The sequence below is a fragment of the Hypanus sabinus genome, unplaced genomic scaffold, assembly GCF_030144855.1.
Source record: "Hypanus sabinus isolate sHypSab1 unplaced genomic scaffold, sHypSab1.hap1 scaffold_1156, whole genome shotgun sequence".
NCBI lineage: Eukaryota > Metazoa > Chordata > Chondrichthyes > Myliobatiformes > Dasyatidae > Hypanus > Hypanus sabinus.
The window spans coordinates 69649-82363 of record NW_026779214.1 but is presented as its reverse complement, the minus strand read 5'-3'; the positions used below and the strand labels follow the sequence as shown (position 1 = coordinate 82363).

The 12715-nt window shown below is 41.9% G+C and overlaps 2 long non-coding RNA genes across 2 annotated transcripts in view; one reads left to right on the top strand and one right to left on the bottom strand.

The window, feature by feature from the left end:
• LOC132386426 (uncharacterized) overlaps window positions 1-12715 on the top strand; it is a 31379-nt gene that overhangs the window by 14930 nt on the left and 3734 nt on the right. The gene's annotated exons all lie outside the window — the stretch shown is intronic.
• LOC132386427 (uncharacterized) overlaps window positions 601-12715 on the bottom strand; it is a 41044-nt gene continuing 28929 nt past the window's right edge. Inside the window, exons 2-3 of the long non-coding RNA XR_009509534.1 lie at window positions 2292-2456; window positions 601-637 (exon numbers count right to left, since the gene is read on the bottom strand). This is a non-coding gene — a long non-coding RNA (uncharacterized LOC132386427). The remainder of the gene's footprint in view (window positions 638-2291; window positions 2457-12715) is intronic.

Below are 12715 nucleotides of genomic sequence, written 5' to 3'. Positions count from 1 at the left end.
AAATATAAATACAACCGTTGCACGTGAACTTTTAGCATTGCTCATTTTTGAATTATGATAACTCAGAACTTGCAGTAGGATGCAGCAAACTGAAGTCCTTTACTACACAGGAGAATGAGACATCTAGAGTTTACTCCAGTGTCATGGTGAACATCCTCTTATCATCAGTCGATGCTCTGAAGCATGTACCAGGAAATGTCGATGGATATTTGCCACACACACACATGCAGAAATAAAAATCATATTACTGGAGCTGTATTTCCTCAGCGAAAGCTTAGCTTACAATTGAGACTGGATACAATTGGAAAGGACGGTGAGTTGTTTCCTCTGGAGCACCAGATCCTGTGTGGAATTCCGATGAAGGTTTATAAGTTTAAAAGAGGCATAGATAGAGTAGACAGGGAGTATCTGATTCCCGGGGTTGAAATGTCAAATATCAAAGGGCAGGCATTTAAAGTGAGAAGGCGTGTGTTCAAAGGGCATGTGAGGCGTAGGGTTTTTTTTTTTATTCAGAGAGTGGTGGATCACTGGAATGCACAGTTCTTAATAGATCTTAACAGACCTTTACTTCTAACAAACCACAAAGTCACCTGTTGTGTCGTCGGAATCTGCTTCTCAGACTTTCGCTCATATTTTCCTGTGAATTGACAAGAAACAAAGAATTGTGAATTCAACTTGCAGCTCAGTTATCTCAGACCATTGACTTTCTTGCCCATGGAAAAATTCCTCACCGTGTTTTCCGGAGGTCGGGTTTGAGAATATAGAGTTCGGGTATGAGGACAGATGACACATTATAGTTGAGTGAATGACACACACCAATCCTCATGGAGGGATCAGAAATGCAGTGAGGGAGCCATTTAAAGCTCCTGGGGGCCAGTATGTCCGAGGAGCTAACCTGGACCCAACATATTGATACAGCTGTTAGGAAGGTGTGACGGCGGCTATATTTCAATAGGAATTTGAGGAGATTTGGAATGTCACCAAAAATGCTATGCTTTCTTAGAAGCTTGACAAAATTTGAATTATTATCTGAAACATTGACAAATTTCTACAGATGTCTGTTAGAGAGTTTATTGACTGGTTTCATCTTGGCCTGATATGGAAGCATCAATGCCATTGTACGGAAAAGCCTGTAATATGTACTAAATATGGCCCAGTCCGTCATTGGTGAACATCATCCACCATTGAACACAGGAAAGTATTCGGCACCAGTTCTCACTATTTAATTTGACCAGACAGCTCCTCAGAAAATATTTCCAAAATTTCCGTCCACCTCCCACCCCACTTGTGCATCAATCAAAGTATCTTCTCGATGAATAAACCCTGAAGTATCATGGGAACATTTCCATTGCAAGACCAACACGATTTTCTATAACTGTCCGTGAGTAACTTCTCGTGGGAAATTGTAATTGACGTTGTTTTCAGCCCTGTTGGGGATGCCTGCCTCAAGTAACATTCATCTATTTTGTCTAGTCAAACCAATCACCCATTCATTACTATTCCAGCCAATTAACTTCTGAAAATATATACTCATGATGGCAAATCGACTTTATTGCATATGGCATGACTTAAGGAAGAGCTAATGCATAATCTATATTCTGTGTGCTGTCTGTCCCTTCATCTTTGTGATGTTGCTGCATGCAAATTTTCCTTGGTACTGAATCCGCACCTCACTGAATTTATGATAATAAGAATAAACTCAATTTGACTTGGAAAAATTAATGTTTTTTTATTGCATTTCAGTATGTTCATTATATCAAAAAATAGATGTTTGACTTTAAATAAAATGTTGTTTGGAATATTAATGATCTGACACATTTGATTTAGTCAAAGCCCAAAGCATCATTGAGGATCCCTTGCACGTATCTCCCAATCTCTTTGACCTATAATCATCGGGAAGGAGGTACTGGAGCTTGAGGACTATGACTGCTAGACTGGGTAATAGCTTCTTTCATTAGGTTACAAAACCAATGAATGCCCTGCCACTCCCGACCTCTCATCACAAGACAGTGAGTTCTTTACTGTTAGTTGTTTTTTTAATGTGCTGCACACTGCATGCATTGTGAATTATATTTTATTCACTTATTTTTGACAATATTTAGTTTTATGTGCTTTGTGCGATCAATGTTCTGTGGTTGGAGCACGTTGTAGAGGAATGTTGTTTCGTTTGGTTGTATATCTGTGAAGAAAATTGAATTTGAACTTGAGTTCCTGAACCTGTTCAATTTTTGGGATTGCAGGCAATTTCAACAATGAACACTGTTAAAGAAGTGGAGGTAAGACAATCCTACCTGTGAAGAAATTCCCTCTGCATTACTGTTTAATCTGTGTTCAAAATGTCCGGTCATTTGAGCTTTGGAAAACTCAGTGTTAACAAGCAGCAGGAGAAACACCAGGACGACAAGTGTTTTTTGGAAGGCCATTATCTGGAGGAAGGTATCTCACTTTTGATAGCTCTGGTAAAGAGAAAAGAAGGACATTGAAAGCTTATGGTTATTGAAAGACCTAGATAGAGTTGAAGTAGAGAGGATGTATTTTGTGGTGGTGGAGTTTGGGACCAGACGGTACAGCCTTGGAGTAGAAATATGTCCCTTTACAACAGGGATGAGGAGGGATTTCTCGAGCCAGAAGGTGGTGAATCTGTGGAATTGCTTGCCACAGACAGCTGTGAAGCTAAGTGATTGGTGATGTGTAAAGTGGAGATTGATAGATTATTCATTAGTATGTTTGTGAAAGGTTCCTGACCAGGGGAAGCAAATGGGGTTGAGAGGGATAATAAATCAGCCAAAATGGAATGGTGGGGCAAACCCTTTGGGTTTAAATGGCCTAATTCTGCTCCTATGACTTTTGGAAACTACAAATTGAGAGGTAGAATATTTCAGAAAACTGAGAATACAGGTAAAGTGAATACAGACATACTTCTATATGACAAGAATGACTTATCGTTGGATAGCTGGGACAGTAAATCAGATCAGTTTTAAAGGCAATACTGTATTTTTGTAGTTTAAGTTGTGTGTGTTCAACAATAGGCTATAGTATATCTGTGCTGAATTCAGTTCCCACATATTGTCTTGTACAATCAGATACCTGTCACTGAAGGTAATAGATTATCTGCAGAAGTACAGACTCTAGTAGCCTTGAAGACTACTTTAGAAGACCCTTCAATTGTACATAGAATAACATTAAAATTACTATTCTCTTCTTTAATCACAGAGAGTATGAATTTAGATTCCATTCCGTATGAGCTGCAAGTTCCTGTACTGCTGCCTTTGCTGAGCTGATTGTTTTCCATTTCCCTAAAGTTGTTTTTATGCTGAGTTCGTATCAGTGTCAAGTGTGACCAGCTGGTGTGATTCTTCCCTTGAGGCTATAGAATGGGTTCAAGGTCCAATCTTGTGAACAGTTCAAATTCTAGGATGCTATTTCAATGCAGCTCTGAAGCAATCCAGACAGAGATGTTAAAGCCTCTTGAGTGATTTCCATGTACCTTGGAAAAGATGGGCAAATTCTCCCTGGTGTTCAGTCCTTGTCCTTTCTATCAGTGTCATTATCAAACACATTGTCGTAACATTGCTGCATGAGTGAGATTGGATGCTGTTTTTTCAATTTATCAGAAACTCTACTTCTAAAATACCTCAATGACAGAGAAATGGTTCAGGACAGCCCAATCAGAGCATAATACATTCAGTGGCCATTTTATTATGGACACCCGTACATCCCATTACACTTGTTAGTGCCGATATCTCATCATCCAAAATTTTCGATGTAACTTAATGCATAAAAGCATTCTGGAATGGTCAAGAGATTCATTTGCTGTTGAGACCAAACATCAGCATAGAAGAGAAATGAGATCTTAGTGACCTTGACCATGGATTGATCACATGTGCCAGGCAGGGTGGTTTGAGAATCTCAGAACCTTCAGCGACTTTCATGTACAAGAGATTCCAGCGTTTAAAGATAAGTCATCTGATCTTTGGCAGTTCTATGGGTGAAAATATTTGTTTCTGTGATATGTCAGACTGTTTAAGGTGACAGAAAGGTGCTATTAACTCAAATTACGACATGCTAAATCAATGGTGTGCAGAAGAACATCTACATCTCATGAACATGGAATGTCGAAACTAATTTAACGTCATTGCTGCTTGTGTAGTTTAGGAGCCAACATGTTTAATGATATTGTGAGAGATTTAAAATTCTAATTGGAATCTTTACCTTGAGTTTAGAAATAGCAAGTTGTAAATTGCAAAGGATTTAACCAACAGCTACAAAGTAACAGTCAAACATGTCAGTTTGCTATGAAAATGCTTTGAGAACATAGAACAATGACGAGTACAGCACAGCACCAGGCCATTTGGGCCACAATGTTGTGATGAACTAGCTATATGCAAATCAAAAACACCCAAACACTAATCCTTCCTGCCTATACCATGTCCATACCCTCCATCTTCCTGCAATCCTCTATCAGATTACCCCTCAGCCTTTGGAGCTCCAGTGGAAACAACATTTTATTACGCCTCCTGTGATAGCACACACCCTCTAAATGAAGCAGCATCCTGGTAAACATATTCTTCACCCTCTCCAAAGCCTCCGCATCCTTCCAAGTGTGGGGCAACCAGAACTGTATGCAGTCATCCAGATGTGGCCCAACGAGAGTCTTACAAAGTAGGAACATGACTATTGAGCTAAATTATTTGAATAATAAATGCAAGCATGTTGTAAGCCTATTTCTAAACAACATACCAACTTGTGTAGCTACTTAGAACTAGCAATGAACTAGGATGCCATGATCTCTCTGCTCAGCAACACCAAAGGACCTTGCCCATAACAGTGTTCTGTCTTGCGTTTGCCTTACTGAGGTGCAATTCGTCACATTTATCTGGGTCAATTTCCATTTGCCATTTCCCAGCCTATATCTGCAATTGATCTACATTTTGCTAAATTTATTGCCAGTTCTCCACACTATCCACAGCTCCATCAATTGTTTCATCATCTGCCAATTTACCAATGAAGCCATCTCCATTTAATGCTTGTCAATAATTATTTCAGAAAGACTCAGACAAATCAGATTTACCTGTAACGAAGAAATCGAAGTTGCTTTCGTTGAACTGCTGTATCAGATTTCGGTGGTTGTCCCCTATATATTGTGATTCAGGGAGGGGAACAACCTCAAATGGAGTATTTTGCAATGGCGCAAATATTTGGATAAACATGTTTGTGAAGATTAATCAATGCACTGTGACTATGAACAAACAGTTCATATCTTAGTGTATTCAAATGGGGATCTTATATACTCACTGTGCCTGGAGATGAAATCCACATATTTACAAAATCAAAGTGAACACTCTTACTGTTAGGAGAAGTAAGAACCAAGATGCACTTATACCTCATCCGTAGCATGGACTCTCAAATTGCACCGTCCACTCCAATCTTGGTCAGCAACCAATAATTTCCTATCTTTTTCCTTCCTGTGTTCCTCAGGAGTAGAGTGACATTTGTGATTTCCCGGTCACAGGGAGCAATTCCTGACTAATTATTCTTGCACTATGAATGCCTTCACAATCGCTTCAGCCTCTTTTTGCGAATCCGTGGTGTCTTGTCCATCCACCGTCAGGATTTACAACTCTCCAAGCAATATCTCCTTATTAAAAGTGATGATACTCAATGCCGCCCAGGCTTCAATTTCTGGCATCTCTTCATGACGGAAAACATTGGAGACTGACACAAAGTACGTGTACAGTTCTCTGCCGTTTCAGTGTATCTGACAACTTCTCCAGTGTCATTTCCCAGAGGTCCAATATCCATTCTACACTCTCTTTTACTGCTTTAACTGTAAAAGTACTCTTTGTATCCTCTTTAATATTCACAAAAAGAATTAGGTTTAATATCACTGCTATATGTCTTGAAATTTGTTATGCTCGAGAAGTACATCGTAATACATTATAATAAAACCAGTAAATCACAGTTAGATTTCTATAAAAATAGTATAAAAAAGTTAAATAAGTAAGAAATCCGATGTCAGATGGGAAGCGGCTGTCGCTGAACCATTGAGTGTGTGCCTTCAGGCTCCTGTACCTCCTCCATGATGGTAGAAATGGGAAGAAGGCATGTCCTGTGTGGTGGTGGTCCCTCATGATGGATGCTGCCTTTTTGAGGCAGCGCTCGTCAGTGATGTCATGGATGCTATTATTTCATCCATACTTTTCCTTAATTCTATTGTAATTATTCTGCACATTATTCTACACCTTCTGCATTATTAATGTTTTACCTTATCCTACCTCATTACACTGTGTAACGATATGATTTGATTTGTCTCAAGGGTACACATGCAAAAATATTCACTATTGCGGTACCTATGGCAATAATAAAAACATTCCAATTCCAATCTGTTGAACCCACTTCCCTGCTATTTAGTGAAATACTGTCCACAGCCCTAGTTATGTGATTTGTCAGGACTTCAGACCTAGCATGTTTCAGCTGGAACCTGTCCAATCAAATCATCTCCATCCTTCCCCAATAGTGGAAGCAAAGTACCATGAATCTAAGCATTCTTCTCTTCCTCCAGTCAGCCCTCCTGTCACCCGGAGCCATTGGATCGTCTTGACTTAAGGAGGGACAGCTGTCGCCTATTAGGGGGCAGGTGTTTATAAGGGACTCGGGGACTGAGCCTGGGTGTGGGTTGTCCTATTCCGAAGCCGGTTTTACCCGATCTGTACCTGGGCTGCCGGCTCTGAATTCGGCTCTTTCCCTGGTTGCCGGCCTGCTCGGAATCCTGTTTTGCCCTGTTGCCGGCCTCTTCTGCATCTGTTCTGTCGGTTGGTCTTGTTCCACTGCTTCTCTCGTGTGCGCTGGTCCCGCTGTTCCACCTTAGTCGCCTTGCCTGCGCTGTCACGCTGTCGGTTGCCCTTCCCAATAAACCGGTGTATCACGGTAGCCTTGCTGCTCTCCCTGGATCCAGCTTTCTTCTGATTCCTTGCCTCCCTCGGGCAGGCCTGGTTGGACTGCCGCTGCCCGTTGGGGATTCTGCCCTTTCCACCCGTTGCTCACTAAGGGTTGTGCCCCGCACCTGCCCAGGTGTCCGCTCCTTGCCGATGCCTCCGTGTTTTTAGCCTGGGAGGTGGCCCTGCCCGGGATCCATGCGGCCCGCCACGAGCTCTGGGATCCTCCTGACCTATCACGAAATCGGGAATCCAGCCCCGCCTGCATAAGCCCCTGCATGCCATGGCATCCCCATCCTATCCTACCCCTAGTACTTCAGTGCCTGCGTTCTGCATTCGGGTCCAATCCTGTCCCCGTCCTGACAAGCTCCTGGAGACTTGATACTATCAAAAGGCTTGTCAGGAGGCAGATAAGAGTCAGGAGTCTAGATGTAGGGATGAGAGTGATGAAAAATCAGAATGTGTAAGGATGGGATTTCTCTATTAGGTCGCCAGATAGAGTTAGAATAACCAACAGACTTATGATCTGTTATGGCTTCTGTCACATGAAGTGGATGCTTTTCACTGGGTACTGAAAAACAAATGGAAAGTTAAAACCAGTAAATTCCATGAATGGATGGTTACGTACTCGTGACATGACAGTGGTACCCTTGTCACTTGACAGGGGTTGAAGCTGTACTGGACTTGAGGTAATGGTCTTGTGATGGTGAAATGACGTCATTTTCCCGCCAGTAGAGATCATGTGACAGGTTCTTTTTCAGGTTATAAAAGGAAGACCCCACCCTGTGAGGAGGGGCAGCTCGTGTCTGGATTTATCAAGTTGATTTCATGCCACTGTGTGATTTAATGGGATGACGCAGTTTAGCTGAAGGGTGAAGTTTTATCAAATGCCAAAAGTTTAAAAGATCATTGCCAGCAGGTTCGTGAAATACTGCTAGTTCTGAAATCAGTGGAGAGTGAAGATCGAAGATCGAGGAGGACCTATTTCGACGGTGAAACGGGTTCGACCTTATTTAATCCTTATTCGAAAGGATTTCGTGGACTGTTCACGTGTTAATCTGTGCGGGAAAGCAGGAGATTGAGGACAGTGTGATAAAGGAAAGGTCAGTGCCTTTAAGCCGTTCCGTTTTGTAAATTCGTCGTGGGAGAAGATCGACATCGGGTATCGAAGTGAAGCGACGTGAAAGAAAATTTAAATAGTCTTATAAAGTCTCTCCTTTTAGCTGAACTGTGAACATATCGAACTTTTGGCAATACTACTTTAAAGAACTGTTTTTGCAATATCGCTTTAAGGACTGTTTGAGCTGCCGCACAACAGCTGTTTCCGGTTACGTTAGTGTTTGGTTACTTTTGGGGGGTTTGTTTTCTGTGTTTAATAAACGTGTTATTTGTTATACAGAACCCCTTGCCGAACTCATATATTCATTGTTGCCGGAATATGTAACAGGATGACATCAGCTTTTCTGTCAATGCAGAAGCATCTCACCCACTTCCACGTAGCAAATCAGTGGTCAGCACTTTACACCACTTAATATCTTTGAATCCAAACCCCAGCTCCTGAAGGGAAAAAGGTAGGTCATCAGGCATCGTGAATAAATTATTGAGATTTATTTCTCGTCAGCTGAGGAATACTATGTTACCCTGCAGACTTTGTATGAATTGAACGAGCTGGTCTTTGTGCAACAGATGTCAAGTCTGATCTCTAATTGCGACTAATACGTATCCGTGGAGGGAAATCCCCATAACTGGACAACTGTAAATCCTGCATTGGACTCAGCCGACGGCCCCTGTGCTCCACCATAGACTTTCCATAGAGTCCAAAAAGAGAGAGTGACATTCCACAGATCTTCCCAGTTCACAAGCTGGGAAATCCCCTGGCTAAATTCATCTCAGATTTACTAAGTACAAACTAAGTTAATAGACATGTTTATACCATTTAGAAGACATTTGGACATGTGCATTGATTAGAAAGGTTTAGAGGGTCATTGAGGGCAAATAAGAAGCTCATTCAGGTAACTTGCTCAGAGTGGATGTGTTTGGCTGAAGTGCCTGTTTTCTGTGCAGTATATTTCTCCAAATCTATTTTATTAAGTAGTTCAGATTATTTTCTTTTTGTAATAGTGGACATGTGTTTTCAGCCGATGAATCTTTAACACTGAGTTTGTGGAAAAAGCTCCTCACTGATTGCCGATGTCAGCAGAGCAGCAGCTCGCTCTGGAACTGGCCCTGTGCTCTTCGAGTCCAGCTGATGTGCAGTCAGCTGGCAAACCAGTGCAGAGGATCAATTGTCAAACTGATCTACTGTCACTGGTGCTTCCAGCTCCCCTGTGAGCTGACTCCGTTATCGAGTGTGACTTTATATATAGTAAGCAGCACTCAGCTTTCGGGCTGGCATGGACTGGCGTTATGAAGTGTCTGTGTGCCAAGATGGAAACATACCCAGATGAATTGTCGTAGGCCATTCTGAGCAGGTTCTCCAGAGAACAATTGTAGTAAGAGGACAGCTTGCATAATGTAGATTTTGAGTGAATGATGAGTGATAATCTCAAACATTTTAGAATCTCAGTGTTTCCTGTGGGACTACTAAACCTGTTCCACTATCCAGCAGAGATCAGAGGCTGGTCACTGTCTGAACTTGATAGATTCATGGTGTTCTTTGCCTTACATCCACATCAGGTTTAAAAATGTTACTGGTGTTTATCTGTTGCACCTATATTTCCAGTACGCTCATCGCTACCCTTTCAGTGACAGATCTGAATGCCACTCGTATTGACCCAGACATTTACATTCGGACCTAAAATATCCTCTTCTACACCTCACCAATTGTTCACTTACATCGAAACTGTGCATCGTATTCCAATATATTTTATGTGCAGTCACAAAAAGTACAAATTGATCAATGTATATTTCACCCTTTGTGTGTTCTACTGGTGCCTGTCGACCATGTGGCCTTGCTTATCTTGTTGCTGCTCAGTTCTGTTATTCAGCTGATGGAAGACTGACGTATCATAGAGGGAGAAAGATGAACTTAGAGAAATGGAGACTGCAAGAACTGCTTCTGTTCTCAGCCATTCTCCATGACAACAAGAATTCTGGACTGGCTGGTTGACAGGACACGCTCAAGGAACAAAGACAGAATGAATGTTAACAACGTTTGAGGGCAGCATTCGTGAAATAACGAAGTTGAATTTGTTCAGGTCTCGTACCACACATCCGCCAATCTCTTTGACACCCACAATCTTTAGGAATTAAATGCTGGAGCATCAAGTCTACGACTGCCAGACTGGGTAACAGCTTCTTCCCTCAGGCTGAGAACCTAATAAATATCCTCGCACCACCAAGGTCTCATCACGAGCAATGTGAGCTGTTTATTGTTTACTGTTTACTCTTTACAATTCACCCGTGCTGCCCACTGCATGTATTGTGAATTTTATTTTAGCCATTTATTTGTGACAATGGTGTGTTTTATGTGCTGTGCTTTGTGGGTATATGTTTTCTGAGTGCACCATGGTTTGGAGGAACATTTCTTTATTTGGTTGTCTGTACTTGAACTTGAATTACTGAACCTGTTGAGCTAGTGTGTTTGTCGGTGCAGGTTAACAATGCACAAATTACAGAAGTGGAGGAAAGTCAAATTCACCTGTGCAGACTGAGGTAGATCCACTTTGCCTCTGATACTTTTGAGTATAAATTGGGCTCTGGAAAAATCAGGGTTAACAAACAGAGGCCAAGTGTATTTTGAAAAGGCATTTACCTTTAGGAAGAGATCTCACTGTTCATGGCTCTGGGAGAAATTCATTGAACCAGGCGGGTTTGTGGATCTTGGATATGAAGTAGAAATGTTGGTTATGGGGTGAGGGTACTATTATGTTGGTGGCAGTCTAACATGTCTGGTGCTATGAAAATGCTTTGAAAACAATGCAGAGTACTGTTGGGGGAGACAGTCTATGAGGGAAGCAACTATGGTGGCACTTCTGACACAGAGTCTGCCCCTGTGACTCAGATGACAGGGACATCAAAGATGCAATAATAACAGGGTTGACTTAGTGGGCGATTTTAATTTCCCAAATGTTAATTAGCATCTCCATCGAGCAAGGGGTTCAGATGGAGTGGCATTGTTAGGCGGGTTCAGGAAAGTTTCTTGCCAAAATATGATGATAAGCCTACATGAGGAGAGGCTGTACTTGATCGAGTATTGGGAAATGAACCTAGTCAGGTGTCAGGTCTCTCAGTTGTAGAGCATTTTGGAGATAGAAATCACAATTCTATCTCCTTTACCATAACATTGGAGAGAGATAGGAACAGATAAGTTAGGAAAACGTTTAATAAGAGTAGGGGGAAATATCATGCTATCCGGTAGGAACGTGGAAGCTTGAATTGGGAGCAGATGTTATCAGGAAATGTATGGCAGAAATGTGGTAAATGTTCAGTGGATGTTTGTGTGGATTCCTGAAGAGATGTGTTCTAATGAGACAGGGAGAGGATGGTACGGGACAGGAACCATGGGGTACAAATGCTGTTGTAACTCTAATCAAGAGGAGAGCAAAAGCTCATGAAAGGTGCGAAAGACTAGATAATGATTGAGATCTAGAAGATTGAGGCCAGAAGCGGCCAGGTGAAGGATTGATGAGCAGGATAAAGGAAAACCCCAAGGCATTCTACAAGGACAGGAATAGCAAGGGGATAAGACGTGAGAGAATAGGACCAATAAAGAGTGCCGGGGGATACGTGTGAATGGAACACAGGCGACTGTGGAAGGCGAGGGGTGGAGCCCATGGCAATGATATTTGCTTCATGAATGGGGACAGAAGTAGTTCCGGAGGATTGGAGTGTTGCAGATCTTGTTCCATTATTCAACAAAGGAAGCAGAGTTAGCCCGGGAAATTGAAGACCAGTGAGTCTTACTTCAGTTGATGGTTAGTACTTTGGTGGAGAGATCCCGTGAGGTCGAATTTATAAACATATGGAGAGGTATAATATGATTATAAATTAAAAGCATGGCTTTGTCAAAGAAGGTTGTGCCTTACGAGTCTGATTGAATTTTTTGAGGATGTAACTAAATATATTGATTAAGGTAGAGCGGAAAATTTAGTGTATATGGACTTTAGTAATGCAATTCATATGATATCCCATGGAAAGCTTATGGAGAAACTAAGCAGGCATGGGATCCAAGGGACATTGCTTTGAGCATCCAGAACTAGCTTGCCCACAGATGGAAAAGTGTGATTTTAAACGAGTCATATTCTGCATAGAGTTCGGCGACCAGTGGTGTGCCTCAGGGACCTGTTCTAGACGCCCTTCTCATTCTGATTTTTATAAATGGTCTAGATGAGGAAGTGGAAGAGGATTTAGTAAATTTGCTGATGTCACAGAGGTTGGGCGTGTTGTGGATAGTGTGGAAAGCTGTCAGATATCACAGCAGAACATTGATATGGTGCAAAACTGGGCTGAGAGTTGGCAGATGGAGTTCAACAAAGATAATGTGAGGTGGTTCATTTTGGTAGGTGAATTATGATGTCAGAATATAGTATTAATAGTAAAATTCTTGGCAGTGTGGAGGAACAGAGGGATCTTGGGGTCCAAGTCCATAGGACACTCAAAGCTGCTGTGCAGGTTGACTGTGGTTGATGAGACATACGGTGCATTGGCCTTCACCAACTGTGGGATTGAGATCAAGAGCCGAGAGGTTAATATTGCAGCTATATAGTACCCCTGTCAGACCCCACTTGGAATACTGTGTCCAGTTCTGGTCGCTGCACAAAAGGAAGAATGTGGAGACT